This window comes from Dermacentor silvarum, chromosome 10, assembly GCF_013339745.2.
Source record: "Dermacentor silvarum isolate Dsil-2018 chromosome 10, BIME_Dsil_1.4, whole genome shotgun sequence".
NCBI lineage: Eukaryota > Metazoa > Arthropoda > Arachnida > Ixodida > Ixodidae > Dermacentor > Dermacentor silvarum.
The window spans coordinates 72,695,612-72,722,054 of record NC_051163.1 but is presented as its reverse complement, the minus strand read 5'-3'; the positions used below and the strand labels follow the sequence as shown (position 1 = coordinate 72,722,054).

General features: G+C 46.8%; 1 long non-coding RNA gene across 1 annotated transcript; it reads right to left on the bottom strand.

Moving 5' to 3' along the window:
• Positions 1 to 4,466: 4,466 nt before the first annotated feature.
• On the bottom strand, positions 4,467 to 26,066 carry LOC125940744 (uncharacterized). The gene is made up of 3 exons (XR_007463945.1): positions 26,016 to 26,066; positions 10,041 to 10,074; positions 4,467 to 4,498 (listed from the first exon to the last, which is right to left on the bottom strand). It is a non-coding gene; the product is annotated as an uncharacterized LOC125940744 (long non-coding RNA).
• Positions 26,067 to 26,443: the final 377 nt, after the last annotated feature.

Genomic DNA, 26,443 nt, shown 5'->3' with positions numbered 1-26,443 from the left:
AAACTGTTGGAAGGTTCACGAAAAACAGATAACCTATACATAGTACTACTACAGCGCTCGTCCACTAATTTTATTATTTTTACAATATACGAATTTAGGAATGTTTCAAGAAGGCAGGTCACATTCCCTTGAAATAGTCGCCTTTCTTTGAACGGCTCGTAGGTAAAAAATAATGTGAACGCTTGCTGGCTTACCCGACTTACTGAAAATATTCAGTATAAAACGCCTCATTTCCGGCATTCTTTGAAAGCACATTTGAAACGATGCACTGATATTCACCACAGCACTGACAGACAGGTTTATATACACAATTTCTAGTACTTCCAGAGAACCAAGTTATAGTTAATATAGTTATAAGGTGTCCCCTTTGTATACATACACCCATGTCCTTAACTTCAGCGTAACGGAATGGACGGATGGACGGACAAGGCAAAACTGAGCCCACTGTATACTCTCAAAAGGAATGTAAAGCAAAGCACATATGAGCGTTATCCAGCTATTCGCGCACAACATTGCGAGAGAATTGAAACAATTTCACTCATTCGATTTGTTCCATATAAGTTTAGGTTATCTTATGCTAAGCTTAGGTTAGGTTAGGTGGGGCACCTTGCCGACAGTAGTGCGATAGTCCTGGTATGCCCGTATACGCCACGTGTCGCCGACCAGCGGACAAGTTCACACATAATGTGAGCTTTAAAATAAAAACTATTCACAGGGCCTCCTAATTATTGCTGCGTCAGCGACCAACAACAACCGTCCAATTAGCGCATCTGCACAGGAATGAAGCGCCTTCTTTGTAAAGATACTCCCGCGTTCATAAAACCCAGCCCGCTCTATACTCTTGAAAGCCTTCGTAAGCACAGAACGTAAGAGCGTCATTTGCGCTCGTTATCGTGGCCCAAGTTCATGTGCAGAAACTTGTGGCAGTCTATTAAGCGACGCGTAGCATTTAGGTCGTACACCCCTCCCCTCCTTCATTCCCCCTACCTCTCAGTCAATGCCGCATAACGCCGTTTAACGAAGCTTGAAGTTTTTGACTTACCATCTGTGGTTACGAAGTAGTAGCCCAGCGCCAGGGCTACTAGGCAGAGTACGATCACTGTGCTGGCCACGTACTGCGAGCGGTCGCTGCATTGCCAGTTAACAACAGTAGGTTAATTTAGCTTGCAACACTTCTCGACGGAAGCTGCATTATGCATGCAAAATGAATCTTAATCTAGCCGCCCCCTCTCATGTACCGACGGTATTACGTTGGGCCATTAAACTAGGGAAGGAGATCACAACAGTTTAGGACGCTGGGAAGTTGCGACCCCCGTTCGTAAAGCATTGGCGATGATTATTGATGTTATTAGTGCAAGGGCGAATATGGCCAAATAGCGCCAAGTCTATATGGCGACTAGCTGTCAGTTTCAGTTTATTATTGATATAAGATGCATGGTTGGTTGTTAGTAGTAAACAGGCGAGGGTCTCAAAGTCAAGCGACCACAGCGGGATCCTCGGTTAACAAGATTGTGAACGTAGTAGTGGAAATGAATACATTCGATTCTATAGAAACAGTCATACGAGTCATACATATATGACCCCTTGTAATAATAATATTTGTAAAATGTATGTACGTATGTAATAATAAAACATAACGCACGTAATAATACAATATAAATTGTACAAACCTATATATAATATATATATATATATATATACATAACAAATGAAGTACACACTTTATATACAAAGTGTGTAAAAGGACAACTACTTATACAATTTTAAGTTGATATTTATATGCATGCAAAGGTGATGATTTAAATGCGTAGGGTAAGTCATTCCAGTGGTACATGAAATGATTTTCGATGGGTAGATGCAACGCGGCTCTATAGAGGCCTAAATGCATTCGCCGGAAAGTGCGTAAAATAGCTAATAAAACATGAAAATGACACGCGAGGTGCGAGATGTGCGATACATATAAAGGATATGCATCGATGGGATGAGATACTAAAACATATGGGCTTAGGCAGGACCCTTGAACGCAAGGGCATGGAAGCACATGAACTACAAAGCGTTATATCGTAGCAGCAGCCCTCAGTGAGAATATCTGTTCCGAATATTTTGCTCGTGTAGAGAGAGAAAATAAATGAAAGGCAGGGAGGCTACCCTACATTGGGGAAAGGGAAAAGGGGAGGGAAAGATTAGGAGAAAAAGAGATACTCGACTGTGGATATCGCCGACGTGGTAACAGTTTTCTGCTCTATATACGTTCCATTCACTCAGTCCGGATCACAGACGGCCACTCAATACGGCAGTTTTTAAACATCGCAGCAGCGCTTTTCAAGCGAGCAACGATCCAATCGTACTTTTTTATTGTAGGTCATGGTCCCAAGATCCTGTTCAAGGTGAACTGTTGTCTACCCAAGTAATTCAGAGCTGTAGAGATGTCTTATTTGCAAAAGATGGGCACTATCACAGTAGGTGTTCTAAACGACACTGTAGGGATTGCAAATGGCGCTATCAGCCATTCCAATGAAACAGGTATATGCATTGGTGAATGCAACGCCCAAGCCTAAGCGGCACAGCATTGCACAATAGTGCAAGATATCTGCAAATTTCGATAAGAGAACGGCAGCGTTATTAGCTGTTAATATCCTCTATTTACAACGTCTCCAACAAAGATCATTCTCTTCATTATTTTTTATAGCGTTATGTATTTACTTGAGTTGGATCACTAGAAATAAAAACAATCAGTGTCCGTAAAAACACTGCTAGAGCACTGCACTGCACTGCTAGAGCGAAACACTGCGTGTGTTTCTTATTTGCAAGACATTTTTAAATGAGCCTTGTTAAAGACCGTTCACCCAGAATAGTGGAGGTGGCGCGGGCATAGCAGAGTGGTGCTCGACCAGCATGAAGGCGCCCAGGCAAAGACGAAAGGCGATCCACGTAACGAGTAACAAAAGGTTTATCTAGGATCCTCGCAAGAGCGTGAAACAAGTGTCCGACTGCGGGAAACCCGAAGCTAAAACCGCGCTGCAGAAGGGAAGTATGCCTTCATCTGTTGAATACAGAGTTTGCGAGTGTGCTCAAGCATCTGCCAATGAATGTATGGGGAGACATTTGCAAGTAGGACACTCGAATAAGGTACTTACCAGTGGCAATGCGTAATGGCGCGGCTATGATGAGTGCGAAGACCACAAAAAAATGAAACAAATTAAAAAGAATGTCAGTGGTAATTCTGGCATACCTTAATTTCTGAGTCAAACATCTTTTGCATTTTGTGCTTCTCGACATCGTTCTTTCTCTCTCGGAGATCGCAATAATTACATCAGAATGATTTGATATTGCAATCACTTATGACGCAACGAACTGTGCAAGATTTGAAAACTGTTGGAAGGTTCACGAAAAACAGATAACCTATACATAGTACTACTACAGCGCTCGTCCACTAATTTTATTATTTTTACAATATACGAATTTAGGAATGTTTCAAGAAGGCAGGTCACATTCCCTTGAAATAGTCGCGTTTCTTTGAACGGCTCGTAGGTAAAAAATAATGTGAACGCTTGCTGGCTTACCCGACTTACTGAAAATATTCAGTATAAAACGCCTCATTTCCGGCATTCTTTGAAAGCACATTTGAAACGATGCACTGATATTCACCACAGCACTGACAGACAGGTTTATATACACAATTTCTAGTACTTCCAGAGAACCAAGTTATAGTTAATATAGTTATAAGGTGTCCCCTTTGTATACATACACCCATGTCCTTAACTTCAGCGTAACGGAATGGACGGATGGACGGACAAGGCAAAACTGAGCCCACTGTATACTCTCAAAAGGAATGTAAAGCAAAGCACATATGAGCGTTATCCAGCTATTCGCGCACAACATTGCGAGGGAATTGAAACAATTTCACTCATTCGATTTGTTCCATATAAGTTTAGGTTATCTTATGCTAAGCTTAGGTTAGGTTAGGTGGGGCACCTTGCCGACAGTAGTGCGATAGTCCTGGTATGCCCGTATACGCCACGTGTCGCCGACCAGCGGACAAGTTCAGACATAATGTGAGCTTTATTTAAAACTATTCACAGGGCCTCCTAATTATTGCTGCGTGAGCGACCGAATGAACAATCCGTCAAAATAGCGCATCTGCACAGGAATGAAGCGCCTTCTTTGTAAAGATACACCCGCCTTCATAAAACCCAGCCCGCTCTATACTCTTGAAAGCCTTCGTAAGCACAGAACGTAAGAGCGTCATTTGCGCTCGTTATCGTGGCCCAAGTTGATGTGCAGAAACTTGTGGCAGTCTATTAAGCGACGCGTAGCATTTAGGTCGTACACCCCTCCCCTCCTTCATTCCCCCTACCTCTCAGTCAATGCCGCATAACGCCGTTTAACGAAGCTTGAAGTTTTTGACTTACCATCTGTGGTTACGAAGTAGTAGCCCAGCGCCAGGGCTACTAGGCACAGTACGATCACTGTGCTGGCCACGTACTGCGAGCGGTCGCTGCATTGCCAGTTAACAACAGTAGGTTAATTTAGCTTGCAACACTTCTCGACGGAGGCTGCATTATGCATGCATCCCCGTCGTAAATCTAGCCGCCCCCTATCATGTTCCGACGGTATTACGTTGGGCCATTAAACTAGGGAAGGAGATCACAACAGTTTATATATATATATATATATATATATATATATAAACTGTTGTGATCTATATACTGTGAACAGTATATATATATATATATATATATATATATATATATATATATATATAGGGTGTTTCAGCGAACACTTTCAAAAATTCTTAAAGGTTGCCTGCGGCAGATAGCACAATTCTAGTTGATGAGCTGGTCTACTCGAAGAGGCGGACATTACTTGCACAACAAATTGAAATGCATAATCAAATAATTAACAGAAATTCACTAATTAAGTTTTTAACTAATTGCCTGATGGCCCATATTGCAATTTACAAATTGTAGCCGTGGAGTTCCCAAGGCGGATCCACTTGAAACGAATGCTCGGGATGACACCAGTTTTGAGCCATTAATTCCAGAACTTCGCGGAGAAATGCATTGGCGTTCCAGTTAGGTTCTTAAGAAAACGTCACTTCATGCATTGAAGCTCAAGATTAACTGGAACGACAATGCATTTCTCCGCTAGGTTCGGGAATTAATATCTCGAAACTCGTGTCATCCTGAGATTTATTTCAAAGTGGATTAGCCTCGCGAGCTCCATGGCTACAATTTGTAAATTGCAATATGGGCCATCAGGTAATTATTTAAAAACTTAATTAGTGAATTTTTGTTAACTAGTCGATTATGCATTTCAATTTTTTGTGCAAGTGATGTCCGCCTCTTCGAGTAGACCAGCTCATTAACTAGAATTGGGCTATTTGCCACAGGCAACCTTAAATAAATTTTGAAAGTGTTCGCTGAAACACCCTGTATATATATATAAAACAAATGAAGTACACACTTTATATACAAAGTGTGTAAAAGGACTACTACTTATACAATTTTACTTTGATATTTATATGCATGCAAAGGTGATGATTTAAATGCATAGGGTAAGTCATTCCAGTGGTACATGAAATGATTTTCGATCGGTAGGTGCAACGCGGCTCTGTAGAGGCCTAAATGCATTCGCCGGAAAGTGCGTAAAATAGCTAATAAAACATGAAAATGACACGCGAGGTGCGAGATGTGCGATACATATAAAGGATATGCAACGATGGGATGAGATACTAAAACATATGGGCTTAGGCAGGACCCTTGAACGCAAGGGCATGGAAGCACATGAACTACAAAGCGTTATATCCTAGCAGCACCCCGTATATCTGTTGCGAATATTTTTGCTCGTGTAGAGAGAGAAAATAAATGAAAGGCAGGGAGGCCAGGACTGAGCCCGGTTGGCTACCCTACATTGGGGAAAGGGAAAAGGGGAGGGAAAGATTAGGAGAAAAAGATAAACTCCACTGTGGATATCGCCGACGTGGTAACAGTTTTCTGCTCTATATACGTTTCATTCACTCAGTCCGGATCACAGACGGCCACTCAATACGGCAGTTTTTAAACATCGCAGCAGCGCTTTTCAAACGAGCAACGATCCAATCGTACTTTTTTATTGTAGGTCATGGTCCCAAGATCCTGTTCAAGGGGAACTGTTGTCTACCCAAGTAATTCTGAGCTGTACAGATGTCTTATTTGCAAACGATGGGCCATATCACAGTAGGTGTTCTAAACGGCACTGTAGGGATTGCACTTGGCGCTATCAGCCATTCCAATGAAACAGCTATATGCATTGGTGAATGCAACGCCCGAGCCTAAGCGGCACAGCATTGCTTCCTCAATTCGCGGAAGCCCAGGTAAAATCTGCAGTTGCCGTGCTAAAGTTCTATGCTGCTTCACTGTAAAAAAAAAAAAAAGGTTGTGTGCCAACAGCCAACAAGTATTGCCGGATGTAGTGGCGTTTGCTGTCGTTAAGTTACAGGCAAGTGCTTTTTTTCTCTCATTGTTTGCTTCCCGACACTCCAACAAGACGTGGAGGACGGTCAACGTATCGTCACACTTGCCACAAATAGGAGGTTCCTCACTGCTCAACAAGTCAGAGCGTGTGCAATATGCCGATATGTAAAAGGTTGAGACAAAATTAGCTCATTTTGTCGTACTTTTTATGGGATGTTAATATTCCCAATCCGGCTCAAGCAAAAGCAGCTTATTTGACATTTCAGTGTCTGAGATTCGTTGTCAATAGTTTCTAAATTTTTCAAGCAACACTGGCACCAGGTCCATGGCCATTGCCCTATTTGAGAATTAGGACTTTAACCATATATTGGTTAAAGAAGCGGCTAGAAGATGCGATATACTCTGAAGACCATATGGCGTTGATAAGAGACCAGATAGTTTTCTGGGTTTCAGTGTATCAGTGTCTTATTTCATAAATGATTTGGTGAGATCATGGAGCAGTGTTATTACAGCTGTTCAGGGATGTCTGGTGCTCTGCTAAGCTATATGGATGGTTGTATGGGTCATTTGGTGCGCATTTTTTTATCTCAGGATTGTTCCAGAAAAGTTCAATGCGCTGAAGATCGTGTTGAAAATTTGCACACGGAAAATATCCCGCGTCTTTGAAACTATCTACTTCCGTATTCACCGAAGGTAATAGGTTTGCCGGCTGGCATTGGGTTTCTATTATCTCTATTCCATCTTTTCGCTTGTGTATAAGTATTTGTACCGGAGATGCTGTTTTGCCTCGTAGCTTGTTGGCGTGAGTTTTTCCTCGTGATTTTACATGCTGGAAATTAGGTTTTTCGAAGTTCCAGAATTGTGAAGGCGTCCGCACGCTTTTTTTTTGCTGCTTCTGCGCTTTCGTACATTCATCATTCCATCATGGAACTCGCCCTCTGGTAGCCACTCCTTTGGTTCTACGATGTAGTTCACTGCAGCATAAGTAACAGAAGCTGTTAAGTATGCAAGAACATTCTCCTTAAGGCGCAAATGTCATCCCTCGATAAATGTGCGAGTTCTCTGAACAGCTTCCAGTCAGCGAATTCGACCTTCAACCGAGGAACGTGTGGTAATCATTTATCCTACTTTGTTGCGTTCAGCACTGTAAGTAAGGTGGTCGCTGCGATAAGGATCTTCAATAACATTCAACCTGAGGTACGGCTTTAGTGTAGGATATGGTATGCTCAAATCGACGAAAGAATTCACTAATCGCACACCCCTACACCTTAGCCTCTGAACGGTGCTACCAGTGCTAGCAGAGGCTACTGGTGTGGGGTAGTTCTGGGAAGGTAGGGCAGCGTCGGCTGCTCCTACCGTGTAGGCCGTTGGCGATGCCGCCTGCTCGCTGGGCGTGACGTGGATGGCAGCCAACTGCCGTTGTGATGTTGCCCCCCGATGCGCCACTGTGGCGAAGGATGTGCTCTGTGCAAATGTTGCTGTCGTGCTTCTCACAAGTTACGTTTTCATTTGCCTTTATCATGCTAATGCGATTATCTTATATTTCTCCTTTCAAACTGCACATCTAGAGTATGCAGCATGGCCACCATCACAATTTGTGGAATAGAGCTCGGCATGCCAATCGTCAGCAGAATGCTCCTTAATACCACATTTCGGAGAGGTAAGCTACCCTCGATAGATCGGAGAAGGATGGCCAACACACCGGCGCCTAAAAGTATTGTCACCGATTTGGAATGTACAGTCGTACTCTGACCTTGGAGTATGTACCCTGTTTCTCTGCCTCCTGCAATGTGCTAAAACTAAATGTGACGATTGGATACTTAGTTGGTTGCTATTTGTCGTCGAGTCTGATCTTAATCATTTGTAGATTGATTGCGTTTTTATCCTTCCAGGAGTTTAAAACTCAATCAACCATAAGATCATTCTCTGAAATTACGCCTTTGGGCTCGGTGTGTTGTTACGGTGATAAGGGCATCTGCAAAGGCCACAAGTTTGGTTATCTTAACGCACGGCGATTGTTCTCCGACTTTAGGTATCATGTCCCCACTGGCTCACTTGGTGGCTTCATAGTAACTTCCAATGGTCACTGTCAGACAATGTGACAGCAAAATGCAAAATCATTCTGGCTTTCTTGTCTTATTTCGAGGATGTCTATGTTCTTTAAAATTAGAATGTAGCATCGGCGCGCCATATTTTTTTTTAGGAATGATCAGTGGAGAAGTGTTTGGAAGATCTCGTAAATCGGACATTTGGGGTCAATTCCATTTACCTAACAAGGAGCCCAATGACGGGAGACGGCAGGTTATGTATGGAAACAAGCCCTGCCTATGTACATTGTCGCTATAACCATGTATGTTGTAACCAAGGCTGGTTACCTAACACCAGGATAACCCAAGCCGCCGTGGAAGATGAATTAAATGGGAAAAAAGAGTATTAAACCAGATAGATTGTTCAAAGAGTGTAGAAAAGTAGAAGGTAAGCAAAATACCTGAAGGGGTGCCTAAGTTATGCCTACGTGGATGAATGCGAAAGCATTGCGGCCACGTCTGCTGAAGCGCGGCGACGTCCGGGGGCGCCACTGGCGGAGGCACATGACCCGAGCGGACACGTCCGCACAAACGCCGCGAACGTCACGCGACCCACGTTGTTCGTCACAAGGTTCGCACAACGCAAGGTCGTGTGTTCGAGTGCCTTAATTCTACCTTAATTAACTATACCGTTACCTTAACACCCCTTGGGAGCAAATGGGGTGTTAAGGTGAAGGTATAGTTAATAAAGGTAGAATTAAGGCATTCGAATCCACGGCCGTGGTGCCATGGTTTGGCTACGCACAGAACGCCTGCTCACGCCGAAGCCGCTTTGGGGTATTGTAAAGCCCGCCGAAGTAGTTTAGAGGGTATGGCTTCGCAGTGGTAAGCCGGAAGTTGCGGGTTTGATTCATCGCTGCGTCTGCCACAGTTTCGTAGGGCCGCATTGCAATAACGTTTCTGTACCGTGCATTGTGATAACAGGAAACAAGCCCAGCTGCTTCCAAATTAATTTGGAATCCCCCACTACTTCGTTCGTCACAATCAAATAGGTGTGTGTAAGTAAGCACCGGTTTGTAAAAGGATAGACGCCAGCAAATCGTCATTCTCCTTATATTACAGGAATCGTGCTCTGTCCACTAGGGCGCTCACTAAAACCTAACCATAAGAGCAAACATACTTGTGAAGGCGATTGGGCCAGTCTCGTATAAAAACACTTTTCCTTATTATAGCGTCCGTTGAGAAATTTGCGCCTTCCCTACCTAGTAAGGTTCCTGATGTGCCGATGTTTATGAATTTGAAGGACACTTTAGGACTCCTTCAAAACAACGATTCACAGGAACATGGCGCCATCCTTCAACCAATTACTACATAAATATTCTCTTTCCACAAAACGTACCGCGCTATGTCCGAAGCAGGGGCTGCACTATAAAGTCAGGTCAACGATATACAGTGCATGGCATAGACGTAACTCATATCTCATGGTCTACTTCATATGGCATCTCAATGTGAAAATATTGCAAGGATCGCGCCTATGCAAGAGGCAAATGGTGCTTACCGCCCTGGCGCTGGGGCTGGCGCCGGGTCACATGCTGTGAAGGCAAAAACGGTGTTAAAATTAGTGCGGGGAGTAAAGGCGCTGATTTCACGAGTGCGTTTATTGAGACACCAGACAACCTGAATGCGCTGCCCACGCAAGCACAAAAGGACAGATGCAGGAATTGAAACAGGTGAAATAGGGCTGATGGGTGCACACAACTAATTGCTGACACGGAACCACCCGAATCCCGCCGGAGTAGATGGCTCGCTGGGCCTGAAATTTCGCGAGTAAACTGTTGCTGACACGTGCGACGAAGGAGATGCTCGAGCTTTCTGGCGACTATGAGTGTAGCCATCAATTCTGGCACGAAATAAAGGCTATAGGATGTTTTGAACTCTTGGACGCAAAAATAAAGTGTGTAGAGCAGACACTAACGCAGAGTGCGCCACTACACGTTGGCTGTTGTAGAGGCCGGTAGAGTAGATATTGAATACACGTAAGCAAGTAAACGAAAAAATATCTAGGAAAGGCAAAGTCGGGAATCTACTCATGGCAATGGCAGATGACGCTTAAAACTTTCTGATCCGCAATGCAAAGCTTAAATTATGCGATGCTGTCGTATCTTCAGCTGGACATCGCCGACCTTCAGGCGGTTACAAATCTTGCCACCAAGGCCAATGTTGGCATGAGTTCTGCGTGCGTCTAACAGGATTTCAGGCGTGTCACGTTCCTGGGGTCCTATAACGTAAAACTAATCCAATCTGCTTTTATTCCAATCTCCTGACGTCAAATTTACGTAACCGCCGACGCAGGCATGGGGTGGTGACCCGCGGCGTTGTGTGAACAGCCTAATCAAACACTGTCCTCGTTTATAGGGGGTCACCTTTGTTCGCTTGCAAAACGAATAACATCGCCTATACTAAGCGGTTTTTGTTATCTAATTCGCTGACAAGAGGCGAGGAGCACGCACAAGTACAGACGGTTTTGATTGTGCTGAACGAGCGCAGTGAAAATAGATAACTGGATGAAGAGGGTGGTGCCGCGGTCTCCGATTGGTCCACTTTCCGTTACTTAGATTGCGGTGGTTGGTCGAAAAATCAGGGCTGGAAGCAACGAAAGCTCAAGAATGACGTTGAAACGGATCCTCAGCAAAGCACAGTAGGGAAAGCGATGTCGTATACGTGCCGAAAGGGCTCGACAACGTTTACTGCCCCTCAACACACACGCAACACACGCACATACAGGGTGTTCATTTTTAAGCTTTACAGAATTTTCAGGAATGGCCTGTGGCAGGCGGCATAACTCCTATCATTGAGCTAGGTTATTCGATGAGGCGGACATTAGGAGCACAAGCAATTGAAACACATATTTAACAAAAATATGTCATGCAAGGGATTAGTTCGCACTGTATATCGTTGACCTGACTTTATACTGTAACAAAAATTCATTAACCAACTTCTTAGTGAATTACTTTACGACACATATTGCAATTTACGAATTGTAGCCGGTGAGCTTGTCAGGCGTGTCCACTTTAAAAAGTGGACCAGTTCCAGCAGTCAGTAGAAACTCGGCCCCGGGGTTACCTCGGAAAAGTTTAGCGTTTTACATTTGTTGGAGTATGCGGCGTTGGAGGTTGGGCCGCCCTATAGGTTCCCGTTAGTACATAAAAGAAAATTTGGAGGTAGCACACTTGACCCCATGAATTTACCCGTGCGTGCGCCTGTGCCCACGGCTATGATGAGCGAGAGGACAAGGACCGATAAAATGACGCAAATGAGACAGACATCAGTGATATTTCGTGCATATCTTAATCTCCGATTCGAACTATTTAGCATTCTGAGCTTGATGCCGTTCTAGCTATATGGAGTTAGTTGTACGAAGTTAGAATTATATATTTTACACCTTGTCTGGAGCGTTCGGACGCTTTCATTAGTGGTGTGGGAGAGCCTGTTTGTCGATATTTTGGTAAGATGAACAGCGTTGCGCTGTATAATCTCGATTTCGTCAATGCTAGTTTTGTGTAAGGCTCCCTAATAATGTACGCCTATTCCAATTTAGATCTGATGATGGACAAATAAGCAAAAGGTTTAGCTTTGCATAAGCATGCTTTAGTATATGCCTTAGAAGACAAAGTTTGCGACACGCTGAGTCACAAATATTAGACATATGCGAGTTCAAACTTAGCTCTCTGGTTATCGTTGCATCTTGAGACTGATATTCATCCACCCGATAGAGTTCGAGACGGAAGGCTGTGCCTAAATTAGCTGATCATTGGTGGTAATGAGTTATCAGAATGCAAACTACAATCATCCGCAAAGATCATGACTTCAACTTGCTATAGTTCGTCAGTGCTAGAATGGAAACGAGGGGCCCAATTATTAATGATCATATCATAAGAAGCCATAAGAGTTTCGGGATATGTTTGTGGTTTGCGTCAATTACGTAAACATTGTAATTATTAAAAAATAAGGGTTGATGAACTCTTCCTTGAGGGATGCTAGATGAAATGGGTAATGGGCGAGGCGCAAAATTATTAGCAGCAAAGTGCGCGCGGTTATAGTTAAATATGCTGTAACCCAATTACCTAGGAATGGGGGATGATTTGTCAATTCTTCTGAATGAGCTTAGTATGTGAAACAAGGAAGTGATCACTAAAACCAAGCAAAATAAATAAACCTGGGGTGCTATGCAGGATGCGCCGAGTTTCTCGTTCGTACGAGTTTCACCCGAGTTTGCTTGATGGCAGTCAGTGAACGGAGATAGCAAGGAACGTGCAAGAACAGCAGGCAAGAAGAAATGTCGAGATAAAGCCGCGTATGACAACATGAGCGCACCCTGCGCGGCACAGTGATTCCGTGCTTCAAGCACAGAAGACTGCGCAGCAAAACGCGCCAGCGCCGCGTATTGTTACCAACGTATTATCACCATTTAGCAATACCGTGACTGTACCGCTGTCTATCTGCACACTTGCCATGAGCCGCTTGCCACGCCTTTCTCGGCGCGTCAAGGGCGTGCCTCCTCTTTCGAGCATTATCTTTCTATCCTCCGTCGAATGCGAACAGGGCATATGCGGTGCATTGTTGCACCTACACTTTCCCTCCATCGATTACGTTCAAATACAACAAATAAAATTAGAAACATTTTATTTCTTGAAGTATCTGTTTTTCGTTTGGAATGCCATAAATGTTTGATGACAAACAGAGATCGAGCGAATTATTAAATTTTGCACTTTTTTGCCGCGATTGGCGACAGTGAGGCGAAAGCTTACAAGCGGATACATTTTAGAGCGTCGCACGCACGAGGGAGTTCATACGGTGAGCAGTCGCCAGGGGCACTGCAGTGCTATCCTTGATAGGGTGCCTTGATGCCCGCGCGCATCGAGGCACTCTAATCATTGATAAAGTTAGTCATGACAGTGATCTTTCCATTTCCTGACTATTAGGGGAATGGCCACGCAGCGCTGCGGCATGGTTGTTCAGCGCAGGTGCTTCACTTAGGCGGCTATTAAGGCCGCCGCTTGACCAACTGAAACGACGGGAGCAACGGTTGTCACTGCAAAATGGCTGTGCGGTATTCTAGGGTCCGTAGTGACGCAGCACAGTGAAAGTGCACCAGTTTATCTGCGTGCGCGAAGCCTCCGCGATGCATTGCAAAGAAGAGCGCGCTGCCCAGTGACACAATTCATCGCTTGTCATCGCTTGCCCAGTGAAGGTGCCTCTGTTCGCATGTATACGCAGAGTTGTTCTCTCCAATGTGCTTGCCGATTGTCTCTGCTGCTGAGCTAACAGCGATCGCAGATAGATATAGTAACGACAGCGCAGCAATCGCATTTTGGCTGGTGATGGCTCCTGTGTGCAGTTAGGAAATTAAACTTCGAACGCAGGAAGGGGTTGCAACTATTTAGTGTGCCGTGCTTGTGATGAAGAAATGCCATCGCACTGGGTTTAAAAAAGCGAGCGTTTCTCGGCGCTGACCGTGTTTGCGACACTGCAGATCCGATACACCACCGATGACAGAGCAGCCATCTCAAACAAGAGCTGCGATACCTTTACGTTGGAAAACACTACGCACTTCTCAGCATCGTCATCCACCACGGCGCATCGACACCTTGCAAGCAGCTACAGTGTCATTGCGATAATTATTTGCTGTGTGCTACGTCGCTACAATGCAGACAATGAACCATGTTGTGGGGCCATCACAGCCTAAGAAGATAGATGAATGAGCCAGCCAAAGTCGCCGCTTTGTTTTTGATAGTGGTTCTCAGTTACAGTGCATCACCGATGACAGTGTGCTGTGCGTATTTTCTGGCGGCGGTCAAGATTGTTGATGCCTCTCAGTTCCGCACCACGTCGCTGTTGCCGGAAAATAAGTTGGGCGTGGCCTAACCGTGGCGGGCGCGCGCACAAGAGTTACATGCCTCGCGCGGGGCGTGACGTATGGTTTTGATTGACACGCGAACTCGGGCCAAACTCGTACATCGCGAAACCCCCCTCGAGTTGAACTCGGGAACATGATGGCGGCAGCAGCAGCCTGTGTAATCGCATCCAGCGGCAGCAAGCGTCAACATGACCATCTGGACCCGTTCACCTACATGTCCGACGTAGAGTTTCACCGTCATTTTTGCCTTTCCAAAACGTGAGTGCGCTGGCTGTGTGACGAGTTAGGCGAAGGCCGTCGTATGCGGAGATAGGGTAGCGGGCAAATTATGCTTTCCCAGCGTAGACTGGTGTGACTAGGCTGCGGAGGAATAGTTCGTGCGATCGCTTCGGCTCTCTCCTGTTTCAAGCAAGCTCGTCCACCACGCCCCAGCCCCAGGCCAGGTCCGGCGTCGTCATTGGAATACTGGGGCACCTGCGAGCACCTGGGGTTCAACCCGGACCAACCAGCCTGCGCAGGCGAAGTAGTCACATTATATTGGAAGACTCAGAATGGACGCCGGGCTGCCTTCCGGTGCCGAAATCAGTTTTGGTGCCGAAATCTGTTTTGGCAGGTACACGGTACCGCTGCATGGCACGGGCAGAGAGGCAAAGGAAGTTACTGCGCCAACACGGACCACCTCGGCCGTCCGAACGACCACCTCTCCAGGCGCCAAATGATTTGACTCACGTACTGCGTGAGCAAAAGCGTAGAGATATGGATGTTGAAAGAGACCGTAGACTTGTTTCCTCTATCGGAGCACGCCATCGCCGACTGGAGGAGTTACACCCGTAAGGTTGCAAGGGACGAGCTGCTGGCGCGAGCTCCACTCGGTGGCACCGGGAAGACAGCGCAAATTGACGAGTGCCTTCTTCGCGGCGAGCAAAAGTGCAATCGAGGCCGCCTAATGACGGGCGACAACATTCCGCCGAGCCGCCAAAACTACGGTGGTGTTAAAGATGGTGGCCCATGGGTCTTCGGCATGGTCTGCGCGACCTGAGGGGTGCTGCTACTTTTCAAGATCGACCGACGAAAGGCGGCGACGCTAGGCGCCATTATTGCAGCCAATGTTCAACCGGGGACCATTATTCATAGTGACGAATTGGCCGCATACAACTGTATCCCAAATTTAGTGGATGCTAACGGTAATATGCCTCAATCTGCATTGGGAGACAGTTAACCACAGCGTGCACTTTGTGGAAACCAACACGGGCGTTCACACGCAAAAATAGAAAGTTATTGTCAAAAAGTGAAGCGCCACCTCGTCAGCAGTGGGTACAGAGTAACTGTACTGATGCTGGAGTCCCGCCTGGGATGACTGTGGTGGCACTCAACGGCCACGTGCGCCGCAAAGACCCTTTCTTGCGTTTGTTAGAAGCCACGGATCGCTGGGGCTACCCAGTATAAAGACTCTTTCCTGCGGTTGTTAGAAGCCATCGCTCGGCGCTAGCCAGTATGAAGGTTCATCACAAAATAAAAGAAAATGTAGAGTAGTTTTTTTATCCTTGCATGAGTGTTTTCCGACATTCCTGAGTGCTTACACGGTAAGCGCGCGGCAAACCACTTCTGCGCTAGCCGACGCTCCCTTCGTCTCGAAGCCTTACTTTAGCGCGAGCAACGAGCGATCTGTTCAAAGCCCAGTGTAAAAATCAGGCGCACACCAATCTGTGCTCGGAAATGGGAGCGCAAGCACGTAGGGAGCCGCGCCAATTAAATCTAGAGGAAAGAGAAAGAGCAACGAGCGATCTGTTCAAAGCCCAGTGCGAAAACCAAGCGCACACCAATCTGTACTCGGAAATGCTAGCGCAAGCACGTAGCGAGCCGCGCCAATCCAATCCAGAGGAAGAAAGAGGAGGGCGAGCGTGCCCTCGTGGTATAACGCGAAACGATTAAACTACAAATTAGTCTAATACACATTCAGTGTACAATTTGTAAACTTTAAAACACCTATACCCTACGGTAATGTGACTAATATCATTGTACTAAATGCATTTATTTGATAACTTGCTTGTGCTTCTAATGCACTCGGTGGAACGGCAAACAAGTGAAAGAATGCACGACCATGCACCGACCGTATGATCACGTGAGCCCCAGTTTGTCTACCGCCCATATGGCAACGCCCAAGGGATGATGGCCACCCAGAGTGAATCTAGATAAACCAATGAAACTGGAGGTGTGCCGACGGACAAACTTTGTCTTGTTACAATTAGTTCTTTCATCTTGGGGCGTCGCCAGAGCTCGTGAAGATCCCGAGTTTCGCCAAACTCGGGGCATCCTGCATAGCACCCCTGTCCTGATTTATCTAGGATCCTCGCAAGAGCGTGAACCAAGCGTACGGCTGCAGGAAACCCGAAGGTAAAACCGCGCTGCAGAAGGGAAGTATGCTTTCATCTTTTGAATACAGAGTTTGCGAGTGTGCTCAAGCAACGTTTATAGATACTTTTTCAGTTCCGTATCTCCCCGCCGCGCCCATGGAGAGAAGGCGGCCTGTCGCGATTCTCGCCACCGCGGCGCTGCGGTTACGGGTTGCGCTAGGAGAGCGAGCGTCGTCTGCTAGCGGGCAGCGTTCCGCCGCGGCATCTCAGGTTCTTCCCACTTCTGGCTGTGTACTGCAAAATAAACAACTGTTCTGGGAAAGTTGCTCTGCATTTTTTGCGGCTACTCCAGTTCACGATTTATTTGAAACGGGCCGTATTGCGCAAGGAGTAATGTGTATGCCCAGGGATTTTGAGCGGGGGGTAAAATATCAATGACAGCGTTTTAAACGAACGTTCGCGCAGCAGTGGCTTTCAAGTGTGCACGCGAATTCACTTGCCATGCCAATCGTGCGAATCTATTGCAGCACGAATGTTACTTCCTTACAGCCATGCAGAACAACTGTTTTCTTTATGATAGACATCCGAATAGCTTAGCTTCTGAGCCTCAGGAGCTGGCTGCCCGCTTCAAGTTCAGCGACTGCGCAACTCGGAACCATCGAGTGCTGCCTTGTATTCTTCCATCCGAAATGATCCACGCTCATTCTACTTTAAAGAAATATTCGACATGGGCTTATTCAATACATATGTATCGCGATGCACACGCAGTACACAGTGATTCTATGAGCATGATCCGTGCGCGAACACGAGGACGAAGAAAAGAACCAACTAGGCCAAGGTCAAACCTTGAAGCGGCTCAGCTTCGCACTGAGCCGCTTCACTTCCCGCTTTTTGCGCTCACGTGCTGCGTTGGCACGAATCAATCGCTTCCTCAGCACACAAGCTGCGACAGGGACCTTCCTCCTTGCTGGCATAGATGTCTTTTTCAGGCTCTTATTCAAAGTGACGCACATATTGCTGACACGTTTGTCTCATCCGTCAAAACTGAGCAGTCCTTGTGGAACAATGTGCTTCCAACTTTCACCCCTGTTCTGATGGTGGCAACATCACTGCAAGAGTAGCCTAGGCAAAATTGTTTGTTGTGTACAATCTGCAGCAAGGCTTGTAGATCTTGCAGAAAACGAATCTTTACATCAAACGACGACTGTCGGAGCAGCCTCCCATTTGCGTGGACAACATAGGTGATATCGTCCCGCAGAACGACGCTCTTCAGGATTGTGTACGCCCCCGCTTTCATTCCGGCCACGTAAAAAACAATCTGTCGACGCTGCCCTGGTTCTTCTTCGAGTACTGCCATTGTCCAGTTGGCTGGGAGCCGTATTGACGCACTATTCTAGACAATCTGAGCAAAATTGGTGCACTGCAGGGGAACAGGTGCCTCATGGTCAAACAGTTCCTCTGGTCGCTCCGTAGGCAAGTGCGCTTCATTTGTGGTCACATCGTGCGTAGATGCTGCCTTTCTCTTTTTCGGAGATCGCCGCCCAGTCTGCTTTCTCGACAAGTAACTGGGAAGGTTGGGAAAGTTAACGGGGACTGCACCTTCCTTCAATGCCCAGTACGCCCGGTCGATCTCGACGACTTCACTGTTGATAACATGCCTAAACGTTTTCGAAATGTCCGTTTCGAGAAAATGAACGTCACAAACCTTTCTAGTTTTGCTTAGCTCTTTGTCCGCGCGGGGAATAGCTCTTTTCCATTTACTGAGAAGCTCCGGATCCGATGGCGGCGCAAAAAAGTAACGCTTCTGAGTGTTGCTTCTGTACCCGCTGGTACAGCCAGGTGCGAAGCAGGTTAGTATTGCGCTAAGCCCAGCACATCAGATAAAACACAGCGTGTTGTCGGAGTCACCAAATGCTTCTGTCCGCGGCCGCACTGTTCAATAGCCCCACAAACCGAACGCACTGAAAGGGCAAGGTTCTCGCACAAGGTTCAAGACAAACGCAAGCGAAAAGAATCGTGTAAAAGGCACACGCAACTGCGTCACTGAATAAAGAACCAAACTGCGCCGCAACTGGCGAACGCCGTCACGGCGTTCGAGCGAACGCCGTGAACGCTGCCGCCGACACCGCGCAACCCGCGACCGCAGCGCCCTCTCAGCGCCTAGGAAGAAATCACGCCCGCCTGGGAAGGCGGAGTTCCAGAACTGAAAAAGTATCTATAAACGTTGTGCTCAAGCATCTCGCAATGAATGTATGGGGAGACATTTGCAAGTAGGACACTCGACTAAGGTACCAGTGGCAATACGTAATGTCGCGGCTATGATGAGTGGGAAGACGACAAAAAAATGAAACAAATTAAAAAGAATGTGATAATTCTCGCATACCTTAATTTCTGAGTCAAACATCTTTTGCATTTTGTGCTTCTCGACATCGCTCTTGCTCTCTCGGAGATCGCAATAATTACATCAGAATGATTTGATATTGCAATCATTTATGACGCAACGAACTGTGCAAGATATCTGCAAATTTCGATAAGAGAACGGCAGCGTTATTAGCTGTTAATATTCTCTATTTACAACGTCCCCAACAAAGATCATTCTCTTCGTTATTTTTTATAGCGTTATGAATTTACTTGAGTTGGATCACTAGAAATAAAAACTATCAGTGTCCGTAAAAACACTGCTAGAGCACTGCACTGGACTGCTAGAGCGAAACACTGCGTGTGTTTCTTATTTGCAAGACATTTTTAAATGAGCCTTGTTAAAGACCGTTCACCCAGCGTAGTGGAGGTGGCGCGGGCATAGCAGAGTGGTGCTCGACCAGCATGAAGGCGCCCAGGCAAAGACGAAAATTAAGGCGATCCACGTAACGAGTAACAAAAGGTTTATCTTTACATCTTTAGAGTGGTCAGCTCTACAAGCCTCCACTCGGATAACGACCCACAGTCAAGCTTGCCGAAAAGCTGAATGCTGAAGTTCGTTGGCTGGGGCGGGCTGTATAGAGTCCGGAACGCCCTCGCTCAGGGGAAGGAGAGTGCGAACGCTCTCCTCGCTGGAGGCCGCCGCTCGGCGCATGAAGAAAGCTCAGCGGTTGCTCTAATCGCCACTGGCAGAGCACAGGTAATGGCACGCACACCACCGGAGTCTTCCTTGCGGACGAGGAGACACATTCTCACTAAGCTTCACCAGGCTTATTTCTCCATTCCAATGTCACGCTAATCTGGCAAAATATCACGGCAGCACTAAAATCGCACATGAATTAGCCGCCCTGCCAAACGCTTTCTCGTCGAAGAGAGTAAAATAAAACAAGTTCCCAAACCTGAGTCAGGAAGAAAGACGGTAGATATCATCGAATCTCATTCCTGCGTTAGAGGATTCGACTTAAGCCATCCGCGTTGCCGTTGAGACTCCCCTTCTATATTGCAACGTACCTTGAAAGATTTCTGTGGCCATCGGTTAGATAACTTGCCAGGGGTGCTATGCAGGATGCGCCGAGTTTGGCGAAACTCGGGATCTTCACGAGCTCTGGCGACGCCCCAAGATGAAAGAACTAATGGTAACAAGACGAAATTTGTCCGTCGGCGCGCCTCCAGTTTCATTGGTTTATCTAGATTCACTCTGGGTGGCTATCATCCCTTGGGCGTTGCCATATGGGCGGTCGACAAACTGGGGGCTCACGTGATCATACGGTCGGTGCATGGTCGTGCCTTCTTTCACTTGTTTGTCGTTCCACCGAGTGCATTACAGGCACAAGCAAGTTATGAAATAAATGCATTCAGTACAATATTATTAGTCACATTAACGTGGGTTATAAGTATTTTAAAGATTACAAAGTGTACACTGAATGTGTATTAGACTAATTCGTAGTTTAATACGTTTCGTGTTATACCACGAGGGGACGCTCGCCCTCTTTTTTCTTTCTCTGGATTGGATTGGCGCGGCTCGCTACGTGCTTGCGCTAGCATTTCCGAGCACAGATTGGTGTGCGCCTGGTTTTCACACTAGCCTTTAAACAGATCGCTTGTTGCTCGCGCCAAGACGAAGTGAGCGTCGGCTAGCGCAGAAGTGGTTTGCCGCGCGCTTACCGTGTAAGTACTGAGGAATGCCGGAAAGCACTCATACAAGGGTCAGAAAAATACGCTTTATTTTCTTTTACTTGATGATGCACCTGCATACTGGAAAGCGCCGAACGATGGCTTCTAACAACCGCAGGAATGAAATAATTTTTATACTGGGTAGCCTGAGTGATCCGTGGCTTCTAACAAACGCAAGAAAGGGTCTTTGCAGCACACCTGGCCGTTGAGTGCCACCACATCCATCTCATGTGGGACTCCAGCATCGGTGCAGTTGCCCTGTACCCACCGCTAACGAGGTGGCGCTTCACTTTTTTTTTACAATAACTTTCTATTCTTTGCATGTGAACGCCCGTAATGGGGTCCACAAAGTTCACGCTGTGGTTGACTGTCTCCTAATACAGATTAATGCATAGCCCCATTAGCATCCACTAAATTTGGGATACAGTTGTATGCGGCCAATTCGTCTATATTAATGGCCCCCGGTTGAACATTGGCTGCAATAAAGGCGCCTCGTCGGTAGACCTTGAAAAGTCGCAGCACCCCTTTGGTCGCGCAGAACATGCCGAAGTACCATGGGCCACCATCTTTAACACCGCCGTAATTTTGGCGGCTCGGCGGAACGTTGTCGCCCGTCATTAGGCAGCCTCCATTGTGCTTTTGCTCGCCGCGAATAAGGCACTCGTCAATTTGCACTATCTTCCCGGGGCCACTGAGTGGAGGTCGCGCCAGCAGCTCGTCCCTCGCGACCTCACGGGTGTAGTTCCTATAGTCGGCGATGGCGTGTTCCGATAGAGGAAACAAGTCGACAGTCATCTCCTTCAACAGCCATATGTCTATGGTTTTGCTCACGTAGTACGTGAGCCAAATAATTTGCCGCCTGGAGAGGTGGTCGTTCGGACGGCCGAGGCGGTCCGTGTTGGCGAAGTAACTTCCTTCACCTCTCTGCCCGTGCCGTGCAGCGGTACTGTGTAACTGCGAAAACTGCTTTCGGCACCTGTTTCACCCGGAGGCAGCTCGGTGTCCATTCTGAGTCTTCCTATATAATGTGACCACTTCGCCTTCGCAGGTTGGTTGGTCCGGGTTGAACCCCCGGTGCTCGCAGGTGCCCCAGTACTCCGATGACGCCACCGGACCTGGCCTGGGTCTGGGGCGGGGTGGACGAACAGCGCTTGACGCCGGAGAGAGCCCAAGCGATCCCACGAACTTTTGCTTCGAAGCTTAGTCACAGCAGTCTGAGTCTGTGCTCGGAAAGCATAGGCGAAGACGAGGGCCTTCACTTAACTCGTCACACAGCCAGCGCACTGACGTTTTGGAAAGGCAAAAATGACACTGAAACTCTACGTCGGTCATGTAGGTGAACGGGTCCAGACGCTCATATTGCGCCTGCTGCCGCTGGATGCAATGACACAGGCTGCTGCTGCCGCCGCCATGTTCCCGAGTTCAACTCGAGCGGGCTTTCGCGATGTACGAGTTTCGCACGAGTTCGCCTGTCAATCAAAAGCATAGGTCACGCCCCACGCCAGGCATGTAACTTGTGCACGCGCCCACCCCGTTTGGGCCGCGCCCAACTTATTATTCGGCAACAGCGACGTTGTGCGGAACGGAGAGGCATCAACAATCTTGAATGCCGAAATAACACACGCAAAACGCACTGTTATCGGTGATGTACTGAACACCACTATCAAAAACGAAGCGTCGACTTTCGCTGGCTTATGCATGTGTCTTCTTGCGCTGTCATGGCCCCACAACACTGTTTCATTGCTTGCATTGTGGCGATGTAGCGCATAGGAAATAATTATCGGCACGCCACTGTAACTGCTTGCAAGGCGTCGATGGGCCGTGGTGTACGACGATGCTGAGCAGTGCGTAGTGTTTTCCAAGGACAACATATCGCAGCTGTCGTTTGAGATGGCTGCTCTGTCATCGGTGATGTATCAGAGCCGCAGTGTCGCAAACGCGGTCAGCGTCGAGAAACTCTCGCTTTTCTAGACCCAGTGCGATGGCATTTCTTCATCACAAGCACGGCACACTAAACAGTTGCAACACCTTCCTGCGTTCGAAGTCTAATTTCCTAACTCCACACAAAAGCCCTCACCTGCCAAAATGCGACTGCTGCGCTGTCGTTGCGATACGCATCTGCGATCGCTGTTAGCTCAGCAGCAGAGGCAATCGGCAAGCACATTGGAGTGAACAAAACACTCAAATTCTGCGTACATGCGCACGGAGGCACCTTCACTATGCAAGCGATAACAAGCAATGTATTGTGTCGCTGGGCAGCACTCCCCTTCATCGCACTGCATCGCGGAGGCTTCGCGCACGCAGATAAACTGGCGCATTTTCACTGTGCTGCGTCACTACGGACCCTAGCATACAGTACAGCCACTTTGAAGCGACAGGCTACAGCCGTTGCTCCCCTCTCTATGGCTAGAGTGTCGTTTCAGTTGGTAAAGCGGCGGCCTTCATAGCCGCCTCAGTGAAGCACCTGCGGTGAACAGTCATGCCGCAGCGCTGCGTTGCCATTCCCCTAATAGACAGGGAATAGACAGATCATTGTCATGACTTACTTAATCGAACATAGCGCTGCAGCGCCCCTGGCGACTGCTCACCGTATGAACTCCCTCGTGCGTGCGACTCTCTAGAATGTATCCGCTTGGAAGCTTTCACCTCACTGTCGTCACTCGCGGCAAAAAAAAAGTGCAAAATTTAATAATTCCCTCGATCTCCGTTTGTCATCACAAATTTATAGTATTCAAAACGAAAAACCGATACTTTAAGAAATAAAATGTTCATTATTTTATTTGTTGTATTTTAAAGTATTCGGTTGAGGGAAAGTGTAGGTGCAAGAATGCACCGCATGTGCCCCGTTCGCATTCGAAGGAGGATAGACAGATAATGCCCGAAAGAGGAGGCACGCCCTTGACGCGCCCGAGAAAGGCGTGCCTCGGCAAACAGCTCACGGCAAGTATGCAGATAGACAGCGGGGCAGTCACGGTATTGCTAAATTGCGATAATGCGTTGGTAACAATGCGCGGCGCTGGCGGGTTTTGTTGCGCAGTCTTCTGTGCTTGAAGCGCGGAAGCACTGTGCCGCGCAGGGTGCGCTCATGTTGTCATACGCGGCTTTATCTCGACATTTCTTTTTGCCTGCTGTTTTTGCACTTTCCTTGCTATCTCCGTTCACTGACTGCCATCGAGCAAACTCGGGTAAAACTCGTGCGAACGAGAAACTCGGCGCATCCTGCATAGCACCCCAGGTACGTACAGTACACAGTGTAGAGCCCATGTCATCTACAGACAGGTATTCCCGTGCTCAGAAGAAGGGGATCGAATTGCCTCGTCCAGATGTTGTGGGCCAATATAACTGCTTCATGGGAAGCAAAGACCAGGTGGGTGCGAACTTAGGGGCCTACCGGATTGCAAATCGTGCGAAGAAACGGTGGTGTCCAGTATTCACTTGGTTTTGAGATGTGGCGATGCAATGGTTGGGCGCGTATACGCAGCACAAAGGACCTGGTCTCAAAGAACGTCAAAGCCTGGTGACATATATACGACAAAGTGACCGCAGACCGAAAAAGTCTAACAAACGTTTATCCAGGATATTTGTCCGTGGTGTGGCGGTAGACCGACATTACACCACATCTCGTGGGGGTGCACTACAAAACCAGGAAACCTAGCGTACTTCCAAGGGAATAAGATACATTCTAACACGAACCAGTGCTCCCACTTCTCCGTGCGCAACTCGCCAGCTCCGACCCACCCAGAGGTGCAGCTAGCACTTCTAAATCAAGACCAGTTGGCGGCTAAGGCCAGTGGGGCCCTAGACAAATATGTAGGCACAAACACAGAGAAAACAAGCCTAAAAATGCTCAAGCACGCTCAAAGAGCACACCCGCGTAATCGCTCACTCTCCCTCCCTCTGCTGCCACTCACACTGCTGCGCGTGCAATCACACCGAATGACAATCCTCTGTCATTAGCGTTCCCACACCAGCTGCGATAAATCGTGGTACGGCCTAACTTTGGCACCTGTTTAGTCAGCGTAGCCTCTGCCGTAGGGGGAGGGGGGGGGGGGCGCATAACAATTTGTGCCTGTCGTGTGACTTCGCCGCTCATCCTTAACGAGAACATTGCTTTGCCGCAGTGCGACTGTTCCGAGTAGTTGCATACGTTGTCAGAAGTGAGTATCCCTTCGGCCCTTTTAGTTACAACTGGTGGCACCTGATCCTATATTTTGAAATATAATTTCTTCAGCATAGAAACATTTATAATTCCATGGTGCATTGCCGTGAAGGCCCGTAGGATGCTATACGGGCAATGTACAAAATTTCTCCGAATGAGCACGTATTTACTGCAGCTCCGTTGTTAGTATTCTCGGAAGTTCATCGTTATTTTTATGTATCTCATACATGTATATTAAGAGGTTATCTTTAGATTGCGGGCTCCTATTTAAATACATAGGAAATCAGAAATATCTCGGAACCACGGCACTAAACTGGATGCAGTTTGCTGCATTTAAAAGGAAACGAAAATCTAAGGACTGTTGGTAGCGAATTCGCGATTCAGACCGTTTATTAGTATAAATATTCATGAAAACTGGATATTTTCTGAAAACAACACTATTTAGTTTTAAAACACTAACACAGAAATGAAAAAAACAATATTGAAGTTCTCTCAATTGCATCAAATACTACCTCTACAGCGGATCCATTTGATATGTAAATGACTCTTAAATACACGACTAATAAGCGAGTCGCACTTGGGCAAGACCTTAAACAGTTACAAATTCATGTAAGATGCAAATTATTACATCAAATTTGTCTTGGATGATGTGACTGATACAATTCACAGAACTGCGATTATGTGTATTAGATGGAGAGGTGCCATCTAAATTGTAAACTCCATCTAAATTTGTACACTTCGTGCTTCAGTGTTTTCTTTCTCCAAACATACCAATTTTCGGCAAGCTTTCTAAAAAGCTCAAGGTCATTAATCAAGATTGCGCTTCTAGCAGTCACTGTAGCTAACATTTTTCTCTCAAATGCTGCGAACTTCCTTAAACTCCGCCAAGGGGTTATCTCGGAAAAGAATTTCCGCGTTTGCCATTTATTGGAATAAGCAGCGCTGGAGTTATGACCCAGCTTTTTACATAAAGAGGAAATTAGTGGTAGGACAATCGACCAGTGTACTTACCAGTCATAGCGCCGGTTGCCACGGCTATGATGAGCGCGAAGACAATGACAAATGAAATGAAACGAATCAGAAATAGATCAGCGATATTTCGCGCATATCCTAACTGCTGAGTCCAACATTTATCGTTCTGTCCTTGATATCGTTCTAGCTATATGGATTTAGGTGAATGCACTTAATAGTAGTCTTGATGACGCCTCGATCATCTAGTACTTATAGGGGTGACGTATACTTATGGTGTAAGCGAAAGCTGCTTTTTTTCTTTTAGCTGAGCAGATGAACCTTAATCTGTAAATCTTGCGGCGTGTCTGGAGCGGTGGGACGTCATGTTCTTTCATTAGTGGTGGGGTAGAGCCTCTTTGCCGATATTTTGATAACATGAACAGCTTTGCCCTGTAGCACCTCGAGCGCGTCAATGTTCGTTTTCTTGT